The sequence below is a fragment of the Erinaceus europaeus genome, chromosome 12, assembly GCF_950295315.1.
Source record: "Erinaceus europaeus chromosome 12, mEriEur2.1, whole genome shotgun sequence".
NCBI classification, from domain to species: domain Eukaryota; kingdom Metazoa; phylum Chordata; class Mammalia; order Eulipotyphla; family Erinaceidae; genus Erinaceus; species Erinaceus europaeus.
In genome coordinates this window covers 43,993,350-44,015,159 of record NC_080173.1, presented here as the reverse complement: position 1 = coordinate 44,015,159, position 21,810 = coordinate 43,993,350, and positions in this window count along the sequence as shown.

Here is a 21,810-nt window from a genome sequence, read left to right as displayed (position 1 = left end):
CGATTCCCCTGCAGGTGGGGAGCCGGGGGCTCGAACCGGGATCCTTACGCCGGTTCCTGCGCTTTGCGCCACATGCGCTTAACCCACTGCGCCACCGCCCGACCCCCTACAATTAGATTCTTAATACACATTATTATATCATGAAACTTAAAGAACTTTGTGAGATATAAAGAAAATACCACAGGGATGTGCCTGTTTGGTTCAGTCTTGAAGACTATCATCAAGAACATAATGGAGACATTTCAGTCTGGACTTCATTGTAAAGAAATAGTTTATTAGAAAACAGTGATTTAAAAAAAATTAAATCTTTAGAGATAGTGAGATCAGAGCACTGCTTAGTTCTGATTTACAGAGGTGCAAAGGATTGTGCCTATTACCTGAGGCATCGCAGTATGGTGCACTACCACAGCACTCTCTCTCGCCTGGATTTTGGACTCAGTAAAAAAGTATTTTTTAAAAATTTTTTAAAAAAATTTGTTTATTGGATAGAGACAGCCAGAAATTGAAAGGGAAGGTGGTGATAGAGAAGGAGACAGAGAGACACCTGCAGCACTGCTTCACCACTAGCAAAGCTCTCCCCCTACAGGTAGGGACAGAGGCTTGAACCCAAGTCTTTACGCTTTGTAACATGTATGCTCAGCCAGGTGCACCACCACCTGGTCCCTAGTAATAAAGTCTTAAAAATAACTAAGAGGGACTGGGTGGTGGTACACCGACTTAAGTGCACATATTACCATACACAAAGACTCAGGTTCAAGCCCCTGCCCCCCACCTGCAGGGAGGACGCTTCACAAGTGGTGAAGCAGGTCTTTCTGGGGTCTTTTTCTTTCCATCTCTATCTTTCCCCTTCTCCTCTCAATTTTCATCTGTCCTAATCCAATAAAATAGAAAGAAAAAAGGAAGAAAGGATGGAAGGAAAAAGGAAGGATGAGTTAAAGACCTAATACTATGATAAGCTGGAGCTGAGCAGTACTATGGCAGGAAAGGGGGGGGGGAGGGGAGGAGTTTTGGGTGGTCACACCCCATTGAGATCACACATTCCGACCTGCCTGTTCCCACCTGCAGGGGGGAACCCTCATGAGCAGTGGGATAGTGCTGCTTTTTCCTTTCTCCCCACCCCTACCCTTATCAGCTCTGACTTATGGTGATGTGGGGGATTGAACCTGGGACTTCAGAGGAAAAAACTTCAGGAGTGGTGAAGTACAACTATAAGTGTCTATCCCTGTCTCCCCTTCCCCTCTCAATTTCTATTTCTATCCAATAATAAGTTAATTTAAAAAAGGAGGACAGGTGGTGGCACACCTGGTTGAACGCACATGTTACAAGGTGCAAGGACCTGGGTTCAAACGCCCGGTCTCCACCTGCAGGGGGAAAGCTTTGCAAGTGGTGAGGCAGTGCTGCAGGTGTCTTTTTTCTTTCCTTTCTCTCTTTCTTTCTCCCTCCCTCTCTCTCTTTCTTCTTTTCTTTCTCCCTCTCTATCTTCTTCATATTTTCTCAATTTCTAGCTGTTTCTATCCAATAAATAAAGATAATAAAAAAATTTAAAAAAATAACTGGGACTTCAGAGTCTTAGGCGTGAGTCTCCTTGCATAACCATTATGCTATCTAAGTCACTCCCTTTCTCTTCTCTCCTTATCTTCCCTTTCCCTTTCAATTTCTGTTCCTGGCCTATCAAATTTAGAAAAAAAAGAATTGAGGGGCCAGGCGGTGGCGCAACCGGTTAAGTGCACATATTACCAAGTACAAGGACCTGGGTTCAAGCCCCTGCAGGGGGTCCACTTCACGAGCAGTGAAGCAGGTCTACACGTCTTTCTCTCCCTTTCTCTATCTCCCCGTCCTTTCTCAAATTCTCTCTATACTAATAAAAATTAAAAAGAAAGGGGAAAAAAGGAAAAAATAGCTGCTGAGAGCGGGGGATTTGTAGTGCAGGCAATGAGCCCCAGCAATAGTACTGGTGGGGAAAAAAGGGGAGGGAGGGGCCTGGTAGATGGCACACCCAGTTAAGCACACATAATATGAAGTGCAAAGACCTGTGCATGGATCTAGCTTCAAGCTCCCACTCCCCACTGGAGGGAGACTACTACATGAGAAGTAAAGCAGATCTCTAGGTGTCTCTATATCTCTCTCCCCATCTCCCCCTCCTCTCTCAATTTCTGTCCGTCCTGTCCAGTAAAATGAAAAAAAAAAAAAAACTGCTAAGAGAAGTGGATTCATAGTGCAGGCACTGAGTCCCAGAGATAATCTTGAAGGCAAAAAGAAAAAAGCAAAAAAAAAAAAAAAAAAAAAGAATGATCATGATCAAGAAGTAATGCAATCAGTCACTGGAATTGGTGTACTGCACCAAAGTAAAAGACTCTAGGGTAGATGAGGGAGAAAATACAGGACTTGGAAAAAGATGACAGAAGACCTACTGGGGGTTGCATTGTTATGTGGAAAACTGAGAAATGTTATGCATGTACAAACTATTGTATTTACTGTCAACTGTAAAACATATATTCCCCCCAAAAGGGGAAAAAAATAAATAATGCAATCAATAGAAATGAACTAAGAAGATACGCCCTAGCTAGGTTCACTGGTATAGAAGATTCTAGATTTCTTTATGTAATCTATGTAATTTTTTAAAAAATATTTATTCACTTTTGTTGCCCTTGTTGTTTTATTGTTGTAGCTACTGATGTTGTTGTTGTTAGATAGGACAGAGAGAAATGGAGAGAGGAGGGGAAGACAGAGGGGGAGAGAAAGATAGACACCTGCAGACCTGCTTCACCGCGTGTGAAGCAACTCCCCTGCAGGTGGAGAGCTGGGGGCTCGAACTGGGATCTTTGCGCCGCTTCTTGCGCTTTGTGCCATGTACGCTCAACCCGCTGTGCTACCAACCAACTCTCAGTAGATTTTTTTTTTTTTTTGCCTCCAGGATTATTTTGCTGGAGCTTGGTGCCTGCACTACGAACCCACTGTTCCTGGCAGCCATATTTTCCCTCTTGTTGCCCTTGTTTATTGTTGTTGTTGTTATTGCTGTCATTGTTGTCGGATAGGACAGAGAGAAATGGAGGGAGGAGGAGAAGACTGGGAGAGAAAGACAGACATCTGTAGACCTGTTTCACCGCAGAAGTGACCCCGCTGCAGGTGGGGAGCCAGGGTCTCGAACTGGGATCCTTGAGCCGGTCCTTATGTTTCACACCATGTGTGCTACTGCCCAGCCCCCAGTAGATCTTTAAAAAAAAAAAAAGCCTGCTGAATTGAATCACAAGAACATCAGCCTCACAGCTGGTGAAATAGTTTAACTGGTAGAACATCAGATTTTGTGCTCGAGGCTCCCAATTTAGTGTCCCTGGTACTGACATGTACCAGAGTGCTCTGGTTTCTGTCTCATATGAATCAATCTCTCTTGTGTACTTTCTTTCATGTGAAATATATAAATCTTTATATAAAAAAGAGCATTTAACCCCAATCAATAGGTAAATTCGTTTGAAATAGCATTTTAAAGGAGAGTTTTATTCTGAGTTGTTTTGATCAAAGTCCAAAATCCCCATGACACGTAAATGAGATAATGTAATCTAAATTTTCAAATACAACCAACACACAATTCACTTAACTTTCCTCCTTTTTTTTTCCCCAGCATTACTCCTAGATTATAGATGACTGTCAACAAGAAGGATGTTTAAATATACTTTACCTGTTACATGAAACTTCTGTTATCCAAAATTTTCTTAGAGAACTGATGTCTTGCTTATAACTTTTCCAGATTCCCTCTAGAAAGGGAAAAAGAAAAAGAGGATATAAATTTCCTTTCACAGCAGACAATGAATTACCAAAATGCCATTTTTAAGAAACAAAGTCTTCTATGTGTCATGGGATTTGACCAATATGAGAGAGAAAATAAACTTGATTTATGGTTTTCTTCTCCTACTACACATGGTAGGAAAAGCTAATAGTGACCCAAAGGGTTTTTTTTTTTTTTTTTTTTTTTTTGCTTCCAGGGTTATCACTGGGGCTTGGTGCCTGTATATGAATCCACTGCTCCTGTATGTCATTTTTCCCATTTTTGTTGCTGTTGTTGTTATTGCTACTGTTGTTGTTGGATAGGACAGAGAGAGATTGAAAAAGGAGCTGAAGGCAGAGAGGGAGAGAAAAATAGACACCTGCAGACCTGCTTCACCTCTTGTGAAGGGACCGGACCTCCCTGCAGGTAGGGAGCCAGGGCCTCAAACCAGGATACATACTTACACTGGTCCTTGTGCCTTGTACTGTGCACTTAACCCACTGTGCTACTGCCTGACCCAACCCAAACGTTTTTTTTAAAGACACTGTAGTCTAAGAAACTATGACAGGAAGATGAGTCACTTGTAAAAATGCACTGAAGACGAACCCTAGTACTTATTGGAAAAAGCCAAAAACAAACAAACAAACAAAAAAAACTTAGAAGCCTTAAATCAGGTCACTAAAGGCCTTGTGAAAATCTTCACTGTGCATGCTCTATTCCCCAGAGCAGCCAATATTTCTCACTGAGATTTGAGCAGCCAAGTAGGAGGAAGCTGTTTAGTTATAACATGCAACAGCTGGCTCTCAAGTCACCAGGACACCCGTATCCACAAGAGGTGATTTACAGATTTAACTGCTCACAGACAGAAAACACCTGCATCTGCACAGTGGTATATATATTTTCAACTCAGGACAGGGAAGAGGAGATACAGCACCAATAGGGAAATGCCTTACCATGCATGAGGCAGCAAGTTAAGAGTCAAGCACCACAGCATGAAAGGAAGCTCCACAGACTGTAGACTGGTACTATGATGCCTTTCCCTTTCTGTTGATCCCTCTATCTAAAAATTTAAAAGGGGGGGGGGGGGAGTTGACTTGGAAGCAGTAGAATCACACACATGCAAGGCTCTAGTTATGCTTTATCCATTGTGCCACCTCCCAGACCATGCTTTCCCAATTTTGAATAGCTATATAGCCAAAAGCCATTCATGAGGTGCCAACCTTGTTCATTTATTTAATAAATCTAAAGCCATCCTGCAGTCTATGTGCTCACAGAAACTTAATTAGAATGTTGTTTTTTGAGGGCTGGGCTGTGGCACATCTGGTTGAATGGACATGTTACCATGCACAAGGGTCCAGGTTTAAGCCTTCCTCTCCACTTCCAGAGAGGAATTTTTATTAGTGGTAAAACAGTACTGCAGGTATGTTCTCTTTATCTATCTATCTATCTATCTATCTCCACCTCCCCTCTCATTTTCTCTCTGTCCTATCAAATAGAAAAAAGGGGAAGAAAGAAGAGAGAAAGATAAAAGAGAGAAAGGAAAAAAAAAGGAAAAAAATGGCTGGGTGGAGTAGTGGATTCATAGTGCCAGCACTGAGCCCCAGCAATAACCTTGGTGAGATAAAATACATATACATATACATGGGGACGGGTGATGGTGCACTCAGATTAGTGCACATAGTATGAAGCACAAGGATCCTGGTTTGAGACCCCCGCTCCCCACCAGCAGGAGGGGGGGAGTTGATTCACAAGCAGTGAAGCAGGGCTACAGGTGTCTTTTTCTCTCCTTATCACCCCCCCTCTCAATTTCTCTCTGTACTATCCAATAAAAAAATTATAGTTCTAGGAGTTGGGCAGTAGCACAGCAGGTTAAGCGCACATGGCGCACAGCGCAGGGACCGGTAAGGATCCTGGGTCAAGCCCCTGGCTCCCCACCTGCAGGGGAGTCGCTTCACAGGCGGTGAAGCAGGTCTGCAGGTGCTTATCTTTCTCTCCCCTTCTCTCTCCATTTCTCTCTGTCCTATCTAACAACAACAACAATAACTATAACAATAATAAAAAATACGGGCAACAAAAGGGAAAATAAATAAATATTAAAAAGTCATAGCTCTGTGCAATATCCCTGGAGGCCGAAAAGAAAAGAGAGAGAGAGGAAAATTAAATGAGTAAAATGGTGGGTTCTGGAATTAACATTGATTGCCAATCAATCTATCATCTCTTTTTGCCACCAGGATTATCACTGGGGCTTTGTGCCTGTACAACTCCACTGGTGCTGATAGCCATATATGTTATTATTATTATTATTATTATTTTTGCCAGAATACTGCTCTTCTTTGGCTTACAGTGGTGCAGGGGATTGAATCTGGGCTCTGAAGACTCAGGCATGAGAGTCTTTTTACATAACCATGCTATCTCTCCCTCCTATATATGTATTTTTTTCTTTTTGAAATCTTTTTGAAATTTATTTATTTATTCCCTTTTGTTGCCCTTGTTTTATTATTGTAGTTATTATTGTTGTTGTTATTGATGTAGTCGTTGTTGGATAGGACTGAGAGAAATGGAGAGAGGGTGGTAATACAGAGAGGGGAAGAGAAAGATAGACACCTGCAGACCTGCTTCACTACTTGAAGTGACACTCCTGCAGGTGGAGAACCGGGGGCTCGAACCAGGATCCTTCTGCTGGTTCTTGCACTTCGCGCCACCTGCGCTTAACCTGGTGCACTACTGCCTGACTCCCAATATAGGTATTTTTAATAGAGGGTGAGAGAAAAAGAGAGACAAAGATAGACACCTACAGTACCACTCATGAAGCTTCTCCGCTGTATGTGAGGACAGGGATTCGAACCCGAGTCTTTGTGGTATGTGCGCTCTACCAGGTTTACCACGAGAGGCCCCTGGGATTACCATTTCTAAGCAGAACATATCATCAGTGTTAAGCTTTTATGCTCGAAGCTCTGAGGTCAAAACTTAGTAGTGCTCTGGTTTAAAAACGTCTCATTGTGTTCTTGCTCTACTACAGTGCTGCTTTTTTCTGAACCATTACTTTGCTCTCCTATCAGATTAGTTATAGTCCTCTGACTTCCTTGCTTCAGCAAAAAGACCTGCTCATAGGATATGGATTGAAAGTGTGCAAATTAACCCATAAGTGGCTTTTACGGAAAAATAAAAATCATGGAGCTGGGAGACAGCTTCATGCATAAGACCCAAGCTCAAACCTCAGGACCACAAAGGCTCACTACAGATGGTGGAGTAGTGCTGTGGTAGTTCTCCCTCTGAATCTGAAAAGTGTGAGTCATTATGGGAGAAGTGGAATTGCACATATGCGAGGCCTCTGTAAACTAAAAACAAACAAATGCATGAGTGGAATAATTTGGGGAGGTGGCTCACCCAGTAGAACTATTATTTTACCATGTGCAAAGACCTGCAAAGGGGGAAGTTTCCCTAGTGGAAGGAGAGATACCTACAATACCACCACTTATGAAGCTTTCCCACTGCACGTGGAGGTCAGGGGTTGGTGCTGTGAAGTCTCTTCTCTCTTCTACTATCTAGCTTAACCATCCCCCACCTCATTCCCCCCCAAATAATTTAAATAAATAAAACAAAAACATACAGCTGCCAGGAACAGCTGGCACCAAGTCCCAGTCATCATCCTAGTAGACGATAATAATTATTATTCGGGGAGGAGATTCAGTGGTAAAATACAAGATTTGTAAGGTTTCAAGTTTAATACTTAGCAAAACCTATGTCAGACTGCTAAGTGCACACATTACAGTGTGCAAGTATAAGGGTTCAAGCTCTGGTCCTCACCTGTAGGGGGAAAGCTTCGTAAGTGGTGAAGCAGGGCTACAAGTGTCTCTCTGTCTTTTTCCCTGTCTACCCTCTCTCCTCTCAATTTATGTCTCCATCCAATAATAAATAAATATATATATAATAAAAAGAGAAAAAAGAAAATAAAATTTTCAGGCAGGGGAGATAGCATAATGGTTATGCAAAAAGACTTTCATGCCTGAGGCTACAAATTCTCCCAGGCTCAATCTCTCACACCACCATAAAATAGAGCTGAACTGTGCTTTGGTAATATATATATGAATAACAGTAATAAACAAAATAAAAATAATTTCCAAACATCATCAAATGACATGGGAACATGTAATGAGTAAAAGAGTATCAAACACTTAAATGCTTTCTTGCTAATTAGGAAAGACCCAACTAATTCATATGTATCTTTGTACCCAACATTTTTTGTTTGCTTGTTTTTCACTAGTGTATTCTCAGCTCTGGGTTATGGTAATGGCAGGGATTGAACCCAGGACATTCTAGGGTAGTTTTAATTCATGGCAATCCATGCAAAGAATTCACAAATGCAAAAATCAAATACTGAAGAAAATCATGCTTGATTATATATTTATTGGGTAAAAACCAAATATGCTATTTTAAGCCTATTTTCCAAGTAAGTTATAAATCTACCTTGTCTCTCTTTAACATACACTGGGAAATATACTAACAGTTTCACAAAACAACAGACTCTTCTGTCCTGTTTTTTATTCTATATACTTCCTCAAGGATGGGAAGGAAAGAGAGACAGACACCAAAGCAATGATCTCTTGCTAATGAGCTGTTCCTATCTGTTATGCAACTCCCCCCTCTTGGTATAACCCACAATGTTTCCTTGCAGTGCTGAGGCTTGAATCCAGAGTCTTACAAATGTTTATGGTATGTATTTTACCAGTCCTGGAATTCCCTCTCTAAAAATAGATGCTACAGAGGCCCAGGAAGTGGTGTAGTGGATAAAGCATTGGACTCTAAAGCATGAGGTCCCTAAGCTTGATCCTTAACATCGTATATGCCAGAACAATGCTCTCGTGTTTCTCCTCTCTCTCTTCCCCGCACCTCCTCTAAATAAATAAATAAAATCTTTCCAGCCTCTCTCTCTGCCTCTCATAAAAATAAGCACCTAGGGAGTCGGGCAGTAGTACAGCGGGTTAAGCGCAGGTGGCACAAAGCGAAGGGATCCTGGTTTGAGCCCCTGGCTTTCCACCTGCAGGGGAGTCACTTCACAGGCTGTGAAGCAGGTTTACAGGTGTCTGTCTTTCTCTCACCCTCTGTCTTCCCCTCCTCTCTCCATTTCTCTCTGTCCTATCTAACAACAATGACATCAATAACAACAACAATGAAAAACAACAAAGGCAACAAAAGGGAAAATAAATATAAAAAAATAAGTACATAGTGCTGAGGAGACCGCATAATTATGCAAAAAGACTTTACTGCCTGATGCATCAAAGTTCCCAGGTTCAATCCCCAGCACCACCTGATAAGCGAGGTGAATAGTAAGTACTCTGATAAAAATAAGTAAAATAAAATATATGGTTTTATATCTTTAAAATTAAAAAACAAAACATCGCGATTGAGTAACAGAGAAAAGTACCTGAGGGGGCCGGGCGATGGTGCACCAGATTAAGCGCACACAGTGTGAAGCACAGGGACCAGCACAAGGATCCCGGTTTGAGCCCCCGGGTCCCCACCTGCAGGGGGGTCATTTCACAAGCGGTGAAGCAGGTCTGCAGGTGTCTCTTTCACTCTCCCTTGTCTTCCTTCCTCTCTCAATTTCTCTCTGTCCTGCTCAACAACAACAACAACAAAATGGCCACCAGGAGCAGTGGATTTGTAGGTGCAGAGAGGCCCAGCAATAACCCTGGAGGCAAAAAAAAAAAAAAGAAAGAAACTGAAGAAAAAAAAGAGATAAAATAGGGAGTCAGGTGGTAGCGCAGTGGGTTAAGCACGATCCTGGTTTGAGCCCCCAGCTCCCCACCTGCAGGGGAGTCCCTTCACAGGTGGTGAAGCAGGTCTGCAGGTGTCTTTCTCTCCCCCTCTCCATTTCTCTCTGTCCTATCTAACAGCAACGACATCAATAATAACAATAACTCAACAATTTAAAAAAAAAAACCCAACAAGGGCAACAGAAGGGAAAATAAATAAATATTTAAAAATTAAAAAAAAAGATAAAATAATTTCTAGCAGCCCAGGAGGTGGTGCTAGATAGATAAGGTGTTAGACTCTCATGGTTTTAATCCCTGGCACTGTGTGTACCAGAGTGATGCCTTCCCCTCCAATTATCATAAATAAATCAATCTTGAAAATAAATAAAAAAGTGTTTTCAGGATTAAAACATACTAACACCACCATAACTACTACTGGAAAATAATGAACATAGCTAGAATGTTTTCCATCGGCCATCACATGGAAGGGAGCACCTGCATGAGGGAAGTGGTTATCAGAGGCTATGGGAAGTGGCACATGAATATTAATGATTATGGATTTTCTTTTGGAGATGATTAAAATATTCTGGGATTAGACCATGGTGATAGCTAATGACCCGTGGATATACCAAGAACCACTCATCTGTATACTCTATTGATTTTTCAAAAATATTTATGAAATACGCAATGCTAAAAACTGAACTTGGGACTTCATGTTGGAGTGTTCAATGCTTTATCCACTGTACCTCTCTGACCAACCATACATTTCTTTAAAAAATATTTATTTATTAACATGAGAGAGAGAGAGAGGAGAGTGCTACCATGAAACATTTGACGTGCAGGGTCATACTCAAGACCTCAAGTTTTTATTTATTCTTAAGTTTATTTTATTGCCATCTGGGTTATTGTTAAGGCTCAGTGCCTACATGACAAATCCACCACTCCTGGTGGCCGTTCTCCCCGCCCCAGACCCCAAGCTTTTTTTTTTTTTCTTTCCTTTTCTTTCTATTAGAGACAGAGAGAGATTGAGAAGGGGTAGACGAGAGAGAGAGAGAGAGAGACAGACATAGACATCAGTAGCACTGCTTCAGCTTCCCTGAAGTTCCTCCCATCTCCCCGCAGGTGGGGACCAGGGGTTGAACTGCTGTCTTTGCATATGGTAACATGTATTTAACTAGTTATACCACTGCCAGGTCCCAGACCCCAAGTTTTTAAGTCCAAAATTCTAGCTACTATAACCGACTCCCTGGTCCCAAAATGAACTACATACTTTAAAATATATATATTTAAGGCATATGAGTTATTACATGAATAACAAAACAGATTACTGAGAAAATCTAAAAGTGGGGAAGACAATGGGGAAACATTCAGACACACTGTTGATGGAAGTATGTCACCTCTGATATCAGTTTAGTAATACCAAGCAAAAGTTATAAATATATCTATCTTTTGATTCAGTACTCTCACTATTGGGAATAATCAGGATTGCATAGTTTCTACAAACAACTCAGAAGCCCACTATCAGGAGAGAGGAATAATACTGCCGCCCAATACAATGTGGCTGTAAAAACAAAGAATACTATAGCTTCGAAAATATCTCAACTAGTATGGAATTGGACTAGATGTTCCCCATTCAATCCCCAGCACTGCAAGTAACAGAGTGGTGTTCTGGCTTGTCTCTCTTTTCTTCTTCTTGCATCATGTGAAACACTCACATGTAACAAATAAAACAGGCCTTTTTTTTATTGTTGTTGTAGTTATTACTGTTGTTATTGATGTCATCATTGTTAGGACAGAGAGAAATGGAGAGAGGAGGGGAAGACAGAGAGGAGGAGAGAAAGACAGACAGCTACAGACTTGCTTCAACACTTGTGAAGTGATTCCCCTGCAGGTGTAGTGTTGGAGGCTCGAACCTGGATCTGTACTCCGGTCCTTGAGCTTTGCGCCACTTGCGCTTAACCGACCGCTGCAGAACCACCTAACTCCCTCTTTTTTGTTTTTAACACATACATCTCTGTTCCTTGTCCTGATTTAATAAAAAAATAAGTAATAATGAATACAGAATGAGAGGATGGCTCTGGTAGAGTGTGTGCCTTGCTATGCATGAAGCCTGAGTCCAGCACCACATGGTAGTGCTACAGCACCAGGGAAAGCTCTTGTATTATGGTGTCTCTCTGAAAAAGGTAACAGCCTGGAAGTGGTAAAACTGTGCAAGGGTGAGACCCAAGCAATGCAATTTGAGGGGGAAAATATGGTCTCCTGATATAGGAGAACGGGGTAAGGTCCAAGGTTTTTTACTACAAATCCTTTTATATTGCCTTGTTTTAAGCCAAATGAATACTGCCTTTTTTATAATATACCTTGGGCCAGGTGGTGGAGCACCTGGTTGAGCACAGGTTACAATGTGCAAGAACCCAGGTTCAAGCCTCTAGTCCCCACCTGCTTCATAAGTGGTGAAGCAGTGCTGCAGGTGTCTGTCTTTCTCCTTCTCTACCACACCCTTCCTCTTGATTTCTGGCTGTTTTTATTCAACAAATAAATAAAGATTTTAAAAAATATGGAAAAAATATACCTAAAGACATTCAATGCAATACACATTAAAATTTGGTTGGGGTTAGAAATGAATCCTTTGGGGGTCGGCAGTAGCACAGCAGGTTAAGTGCACGTGGCGCAAAGTTCAAGGACCAGCTTAAGGATCCCGGTTCCAGCCCACGGCTCCCCACCTGCAGGGGAGTCGCTTCACAGGTAGTGAAGAAGGTCTGCAGGTGTCTCTCCCCACCCCCGCCGTCTTCCCCTCCTCTCTTCATTTCTCTCTGTCCTATCCAACAACAAATGAAATCAACAACAACAATAATAACCACAACAAGGCTACAACAAGGGCAACAAAAGGAGGGGAAATGGCCTCCAGGAGCAGTGGATTCATGGTGCAAGCAGTGAGCCCCAGCAATAACCCTGGAGGAAAAAAAAAGAAATGAATCCTTTAGGGGCCTGGCTGCAGAACACTGGGTTAAGCACACATAGTGAAAAGCGCAAGGACCAGAGCAAGAATCCTGGTTCTTCACAAGAAGTGAAGCAGGTCTGCAGATGTGGTCTGCAGATGTCTATTTTTCTCTCCCGCCTCTCTGTCCTATCCAACAACATCAGCAGCAACAACAGAAAAAAGATGTGCCTCCAGGAGTAGTGGCACCAAGCCCCAGCGACAAGCCTGAAAGCAAAAAAAAAAAAAATTCTTTTATAAAATCTTTTTGGGGTGTTAGGGATTGAATTCAAGGTTTCTTCCATGAGAAACAATCTACCTCTAAGATACATTCCAACCCAAGAAACCTTTTTAGAGCGAAAAAATACAAAAATTTCAAAAATCAAATGTTTTTTTATTTTAATTCTTTTTAAAAAATTATCTTTATTTATTTGGACAGAGACAGCCAGAAAGAAGAGGGAAGCGGGTGATAGAGAGGGAGAGAGACAGAGAGACATTTACAGCCCTGCTTCAACATTTGTGAAGCTTTCCCCTTGCAGGTGGGGGCCAGGGGCTTGAACTCAGGTCCTTGCACACTGTAACATGAGCGGTCAACCAGGTGCGCCACCACCCAGCCCTGAAAATCAAATGTATATATATGGAGTTGGGTGGTAGTGCAGTGGGTTAAGTGCAGGTGGCGCAAAGAACAAGGACCAGCATATGAATCCCAGTTTGAGCCCCCGGCTCCCCACCTGCAGGGGAGTCGCTTCACAGGGGGTGAAGCAGGTCTGCAGGTGTCTTATCTTTCTCTCCCCGTCTTCCCCTCCTCTCTCCATTTCTCTCTGTCCTATCCAACAACAACAATAATAACTACAATAAAACAAGGGCAACAAAAAGGAATAAGTAAATAAACATTTAAAAGAGTCGGGCAGTAGCACAGCGGGTTAAGCGCACGTGGTGCAAAGTGCAAGGACCGATGTAAGGATCCCAGTTCGAGCCCTCGACTCTCCACCTGCAGGGGAGTCGCTTCACAAGCAGTGAAGCAGGTCTGCAGGTGTGTCTATCTTTCTCTCCCCCCTCTGTCTTCCCCTCCTCTCTCCATTTCTCTCTGTCCTATCCAACAACGAAGAAAGACAACAATAATAACTACAAACAATAAAACAACAAGGGCAACAAAAAGGGAATAAATATTTTTTAAAAAAAATATCTTGGGGCATGAGAAACGGCACTGGACCTGAAAGCATGAGGTGCCAATTTTGATCACTGGCATCCCTCGTGACAATGATTCTGATTCTCTTTCCCTCTCAAGCTTGTATAAATAAATACCATTTTAAATATAGTATTCATCATGATTTGCTTTACTTCAAATTAAAAAATAATGACCAGACAGGTAGCTAGATAATATAGTGGTTATGTAAAAGTTCCTCATGCCTGAGGCTCTGAGGTTCCTGCTTCAATCCCCAGCATTATCATAAGCCAGAGCTAAGCAGTGCTCTGGTTTAAAAATTGAGGGGCCAGGTGGTGGTGCACCTGGTTGAGCTCACGTTACAACCTGCAAGGCCCTGAGTTCAAGCCCCTGGTCCTCACCTGCAGGGAGACAGCTTCACAAGTAATGAAGCACTGTTGCAGGTGTTTCTGGTTCTCTCCATCTCTATCCCTTTCCTCTCAATTTCTTTCTGTCTCTATCTAATGAGCAATAATTAATGTATATATGATAGCAAGGGTAGGCTGGGAGGTGGCTAGGATGTGGAACTTGAGAGCACAATGTCCCAAGTTCTATCCACAGCATCACATGTCCCAGGATGATCCTCGTTCTCTTCCTCCCCCCACAACACTTCCATTATCAAATAAATCTGGAGGCAGGTGGTGGTGCACCTGGTTAAGCTCTAACATTGCAAATAAATTTGAGGCTCAGAAGACCCAAGTCCAGTCCCCAGCACCACTATAAATCATAGATGAGCAGTGCTCTGGTTAAAATAATAATGATACTTTTTATATTTATTAAAGTTTATATTTATTGGGGTCGGGTGGTGGCGCACCTGGTTGAGCCCATGTTACAGTGCACAAGGACCTTGGTTCAAGGCCCCGGTCCCCGCCTGTAGGGGGAAAGCTTTTCAAGTGGTGAAGAAGGGTTGCAGGTGTCTCTCTCCCTATCTATCTTTCCCTCCCTTCCAGATTTCTGGCTGTCTCTACCCAATAAATAAAAATATTTTATAAAGTAATGCTCAGTTAGATGGTTTGGTAGGTAAAGCATAAGACTTGCATGCATGAGGCCTCAAGTACATGTCTGAGTGCACTTGGCATCAGGTATGCTAGTGTGGTATTCTGGTATCTCTGAAACATAATTAAAAATTTTTTTTATTAGAAGAAAATGTTGATCAAAGTTTATGGGACCTTCACATCAAAGATGTATTTGGAGACTCAACTCCCTGGGCACAGGAAATGAAAACAAGAGTAAATAAATGGGATTACATGAAACTAAAAAGCTTCTATACATCGAAAGCAAACTACACAAAGATAACTAGGAAAGCCAGTAAATGGGAGAAGATATTTGCACATCGCATATCAGACAAGCGACTGATACCAAACATCTTACATAGAACTGATACAGACCTATAAAAGAAGCAAAAATAATCCAAATAAAAAGTAAGCCAAAGAAAGTTTTCTAAAGAAGCAATACACATGGCCCACAGACACATGAAGAAATGCTCCACTTCACTTATAATTAAGAGAAATGCAAATTAAATCTATACTGAGATACCATCTCATATTTGAGAGAACGGTTTTTATCAACAAACCACAAGATGACAGGTGCTGGAGTGGCTGGGGAGAAAAGGGAACTCTGTTATATTGCTGGTGGGAATGCAAATTGGTACAGCCCCTTTGGAAGGCTGTATTGGAATTACCTTATGATCCAGCAACACCACTCTTAGGCATTAATCCAAATGACACTCAAGCACAAATTCAAAGGAACACTGTAATAACCCTATGTTCATAGCAGCATTATTCACAATAGCCAGAGAGTGGGAGTAACCTAAATGCCCACTGATAGATGCCTGGTTAAAAAAGTTATGAGATATACATTCCATGGAATACTACTCTGCAATCAAAAAAGATGGTAATGTATCCTTTCAGACAAAATACATGGAGCTGAAGATGATTATGCTTAGCAAAATAAAAGATGAAAAACAACTACCAGATGGTTTCATTCACACATAGAATCTAGAGATATGTTTCACATGAAAAAGAAGAAGAAGAGAAGGACGAGGAGGAGGTGGAGGAAAAAGAAAGAAAAGCCAGAGCAAGCAAACTATTTGTAAGGCTTGTGATAACTACCATGGTTATCTTTTGGAGGTGGGAGGGTGAGAATATAGAATTTTGGTGGTTTTGGTATGGAACAATACATTGTTATTTTAAAATCTTGTAACATACTATTAATAACAAAATTAAGTCATGGCATATATATACCCCATGGAATACTACTCTGCAATCAAAAAGATGACATTGTGTCCTTTGGGACAAAATGGATAGAACTTCAGGTGAAGTTTTGCTTAGCAAAGTAAGAGATGAAAGACAATTACCAGATGGTTCCAGTCATATGTGAAATCCAGAGACTGAATTCATGTGAACTTGCAAAAAAGGGGGGGAGATGGGGAGACATCATAATGGTTATGCAAAAGACTTTCCTGACTGAGGCTCCAAGTTCTCAGGTTCAAATCCCAGCACCACAATAAACCAGAGCTGAGAGGTGCTCTGGTCTTTCTCTCTGTATCTCTCTAACGCATTAAAATAAAAGAAAAAAATATTCTTAGGGCTTGATGTCAGCACTACAAATCCATTGCTCCCGGTACCCATTTTTTCCCTTCCCTTCTTTCCTATTTTACTGGATAGGATAGAGAGAAATTGAGAGAGGAGGGGGATACAGAGAGGGAGAGAAAGATACCTGTAGACCAGCTTCACTACACGTAAAGCATCCCTCTTCCTTCAGGTGGGGAGTAGGGGCTAACCTGGGTCCCTGAGCATGGTAATCTCTTCCCCAGAAAAGTCCATACTAATTCCACACATCAGACTTATAGTATCTGGACTTACTTTCTTTTTTTTTAAAATTAATTTATTTATTTTACAAAATTACATGTCAACAGGGGTTTAAATCTACACCATTCCCACCACCAGAGTTCTGAATTTTCAATCTCCCCACTTCAATCTACCAGTTCCCTTAAGGTTGTAGACATGGGCCAACCATTATCTCTACAACTATCTGTCCACATTTATATATAATTGCCCCCTTTTTCTCCTGATTCAATCCTCTCTTCCCCTCCAAGCACTCATGACAACATAAGTAGCTCCATATGTCAGGACTTATTTTATAAATAAGTCATTATTTCTTTTGCTAGAATAAGTTCCATAAGGGTTAAAGCCAATGTTCTTAAAAATATCTAAGCTTCTAGCACTTAGTTTCCTGCCCAGGACACAAAAATCACCCAATGACTTCATGCAATATTAGAGATCTGAATAAATTTTTCAGTAAGTAGAAAGTATAAATGTTTATTAATACAACTAAATACTTTGAGACAATATAGTGAGTGGAATAAAACTATAAAACGAAAGTGCTTTGAATGGAAGGAAATTAACTCCTGTGATTTAAAAGGTATAAATCATTAATTATATCAAAATATAGCTGGGAGGGGTGGGTGGGGAATATATGCTTACTGCAGAAGGCAAGTGGGTCTCTGAAGGATGAATACGGTTTCACCAGGCAGAGCTGGGGTGGGAAGCAGAGGCAAAGCAGATGGAGAAAGTGGTGTAAATGAAAAGTTTCACAAGAAGGCTCTTAAACTGGAACATGATGGAAGATGTTTGGGAAGTAGTTGTAGAGAAGGCTGAACAGAGAAGTCAAAGACCAGTTTGCAGAGGGCTTTAGCACACCAGGGAACCTGAAATTAAAGCAGGTAATGATGAGAAAAGGTTCCTAAAAGTGGTCCATAGACCATCTTCATCAGAATTACACAGTTTATGTTGAAATGCCAATTCCCAGGTCCCATGCATCCAATCCCCATATTAAATGAGAATTTAACCAGTCTTCTACAGCTAAGCTGCTGCTCCTGCTTCTGCTTTTTCTCCTCCTCCTCCTTTTTTTTTTTTTTTTTTTTTTTTTTTTTTTTTTTTTTTTACCAGGGTACTGCTCAGCTCTAGCCTGGTGTAATGCTGGGGATTGAACCTGGGACTTTGAAGCCTCAGGCATGAGAGTCTCTTTGCATGATTTTTTTTTCCTTTGCATAACCAGTATGCTATCTTTCAGTCTATGGTTATACATTTACATTAACTAAATTATATGTTGCAGTACCTATAACTTTGTACTTATTTCCAACTACATAGGTAAAACACATTTCTAAAACAACTGCTGGAGTGCCTGGTGATGGTGCACCTGTTTGAGTACACATGCTACCATATACAAGGACTCAGTTCAGATTCCTGGGCCCTACTGGTAGGAGGGAAGTTTCACTCTCCCTACCTTCCCCTTCCATCCCAGTTTTTCTTTTTTCCTTTTGTGCCTCCAGGGTTGTTGCTGGGGCTCATGCAAGCACTAGAAATTCACTGCTCCTGGAGGCTATTTTCCCCTTCTTGTTGTCCTTGTTGTGGTTGTTATTGTTGTTGAATAGGACAGAGAGAAACTGAGAGAGGAGAGAAAATAAACACCTGCAGGCCTGTTTCACTGCTTACAAAGCGACCCTCCTGCAGATGGGGAACTGGGGGCTCCAACTGGGATCCTTACACTTTGCACCATGTGTGCTTAACCCGCAATGCTACTGCCCAGCCCCCACCCCTTCCCAGTTTCTTTCAGTCTCTATAGAACAAATGAATGAATAAATTAAATTAAAAAAAAAACCTGTTGGATCAACAGTGTGAATGATGAAAAAAAATTTGGTATCGCATTTATTTATGTCAATTCCACTGTTCTCAACACAGTTTTTTTTTTTGGTAAACATTTATTTATTGGGGGCCAGGTGGTCGTGCACCTGGTTAAGTGCAATGTTACAATGCTCAAGGATCCAGGTTCAAGCCCCCAACTCCCACCTGCAGGGGGGAAGCTTTACAAGTGTTGAAGCAGTACTGCAGGTGGCTCCCTGTCTCTCTCCCTCCCCCTTCCTCTCTATTTTTAGCTAGCCCTATCCAATCAACAAGTAAAAATTTGAAAATATTTTATTTATTAATGAAAGGGATAGGAGAGAAAGAGAACCTGAACGCTGCTCTAGTACATATACTGCCAGGGACTAAACTTGGGACCTCATGATTGAAAGCCCAACATTTTATCTACTGCACCACCTCGTGGACCAACCACCCACCCACCTGCCCTTCTTTCCTCCCTTCCTTCCATTCGTCCGTCCTTCTGTCTTTCCTTTCTCTCTTTCAGATAGAGGGTGAGAGGTGGAGGAGAGAAGACAGAGAGGAGAGACACCACAGGCCTGCTTCATTGCTTGTGAAGCTTACTTCTTTTGCATGATGTTCCCATATGGTGGTTCCAAGAAAAGTGTGTACTTTATGGGTGATTCATCTTCTTGATCCAGAAAAGACAACTTCTTTGCCCACTCTCCAAAGATTCTAACACTGTGCCTGGGGGTCAGGTGGTAGCGCAGTGGGTTTAGCGCACATGGCGCAAAGTGCAACTACTGGGGCAAGCTCTTGTGCTGACTATGGGCCCCAGATCAGATCAATGGATTTTACATTCAACAATATTTATATACTTTTCCCATATTTGAGAGCTATTCTCTTCCCTGATCAAGCTTTCTGGTCCTTTTTCCAACTGTGACACCATCCCACCCAGACAATAGCTTAGGTCACCTGCTATTGGATATCAGGCTGAGAAAGAAAAAAAAAAAAACTAGTATAGTCACGGACCCCCTGGAATATACCTAAAATAGACCCACTATATTTTTCCAAAATGGAGATCCCAAATCTCCATCCACAATATTACTGCCTTTAGGTTCATGATTAGTCAACAATTTGCTTGGCTTTATATGTTAAATTTTTTTCAATCACCAGGTTCCAGATGCTACCATGATGTTAACAGGACTTCTCAGGGCACAGGACTCCACCAATGTGTCCTGGAGCCCCGCTTCCCCAGAACCCTGCCCCACTAGGGAAAGAGAGAGACAGGCTGGGAGTATGGATTGACCTGTCAACGTCCATGTTCAGCAGGGAAGCAATTATAGAAGCCAGACCTTCCACCTTCTGCACACCATAATGACCCTGGGTCCATACTCCCAGAGGGATAAAGAATAGGAAAGCTATTGGGTGTCGGGCGTTGGTGCAGTGGGCTAAGTGCATGTGGCGCAAAGTGCAAGGACCGGCATAAGGATCCCGGTTCGAGGCCCCGGCTCCCTACCTGCAGGGGAGTTGCTTCGCGGGCAGTGAAGCAGGTCTGCAGGTGTCTATCTTTCTCTCCTCCTCTCTGTCTTCCCCTCCTCTCTCCATTTCTCTCTGTCCTATCCAGCAACGAACAACATAAACAATAGCAATAATAATAACCACGACGAGGCTACAACAACAAGGGCAACAAAAGGGGGAACAAATGGCCTCCAGGAGCGGTGGATTCATGGTGTAGGCACCGAGCCCAGCAATAACCCTGGAGGAAAAAATAAATAAATAAATAAATAAAACTAAAAAAAAAAAAAAGAATAGGAAAGCTATCAGGGGAGGGGATAGGATACGGAGCTCTGGTGGTGGGAATTGTGTGGAGCTGTACCTCTCTTATCCTATGGTTTTTGTCAGTGTTTCCATTTTATAAAAACAAAAAAAATACAGAAAGAAAACAAACTATAAATTTTAGACTATTGCTAATTATTTTTTTTTTTGACTTGCTAATTATTGTGGATATGGAAACCACAATGACATACCACTTCCTACTCAGTAGGAATGCTATTATAAAGTTTAAAAATTCATGTTATTGGGAGTCGGGTGGTAACACAGCAGGTTAAGCGCACATGGCACAAAGCACAAGGACCGGCCTATGGATCCCGGCTGGAGCCCAGGCTCCTCACCTGCAGGGGAGTCACTTCACAGGTGGTGAAGCAGGTCTGCAGGTGTCTTTCTCTCCCCTCCTCTCCCCATTTCTCTCTGTCCTATCTAACAACAACGACATCATCAACAACAACAATAACCAGAACAACAATAAAACAACAAGGGAAACAAAGGGGAATAAAGGGAATTAAAAATTCATGTTACTGTTGATGCAACAGTGAGAATAAAGAACAGTATAACTTCTTCAAAAAATAAAATATAGAATTACCAGACCAGAGAAAAAGCTCAACAGGTAGGATACATGTCTTGCCATGTATAAGGCCAGGTTCAAGACCTGGCACACTTGGGAGGTGTTATGGTATAGGAAGTTCTGGAATGCACACACTCTCTCTGAATGAAATAGCAGCCTGGAACAATGACATCATACATGCACAAAGTTCTGGTGAAACAGACAGACACACACACACACCCCATATGTATATATGTACATTTCTTTACTTCCTTTTTTTTTTTTTTTTGAAAAAGAGAGACAGACTATAGCACCAAAGCTTCCTTCAATGCAATAAAGGCCAGGCTTCAATCTGGGTGGCACACATGGCAAAGCAGCACACTATCTAAGTAAGCTATTCTTCCAGCCACAAATTATATACGAGTGAGGTGTATTGCACCAAAGAAAGGACTCTGGGGAAGGAGAGAGAAAGGGTGAAAACCTTGGGGTCCCATTGCATGATGATGAAAAAGGACCTAAATTGTGAGTAAGTGTTCTGCAGAGAGCTCTCATGGAAAGATGAGAGACTGTACCCATCTGTCAACAACTGCACTGTAAAACCATTAATCTCCCAATAAAAATAATTAAGAAAGAAAAAAAACAGGGTGTTCTAGTCTCTTTCAGTTAAAATAAAATGGTTTAAAAATAGTAAATTTTGTTATGCTTTTTTACCACAAAAAAATAAATAAATAAAATAATAATAAAGGACCAGTAGAGGGGTCAGGCGGTGATGCACCTGGTTGAGAGTGTATGTTACAGTGCGCAAGGGGTTCAAGTACCCGGTCCCCACCTGCAGGAGGAAAGTTTCATGAGTGGTGAAGAAATACTGCAGGTGTCTCTGTTTCTCGCTCTCTCTATCTCCCCCTTCCCTTTTGATTTCTGGCTGTCTCTATCCAATAAAGATAATAAAAATAAATAAGTTAAAAGGGGGGGGGGAGTAGATAGCACACACGTTAACATAAGTGAGGACCCTGGATGGGCCAGGGCCATCACATGAGAGTATTTGCAAGGGAAAAGCTTCAGGAGCCGTGCAGCTGTGTCTCTCTTC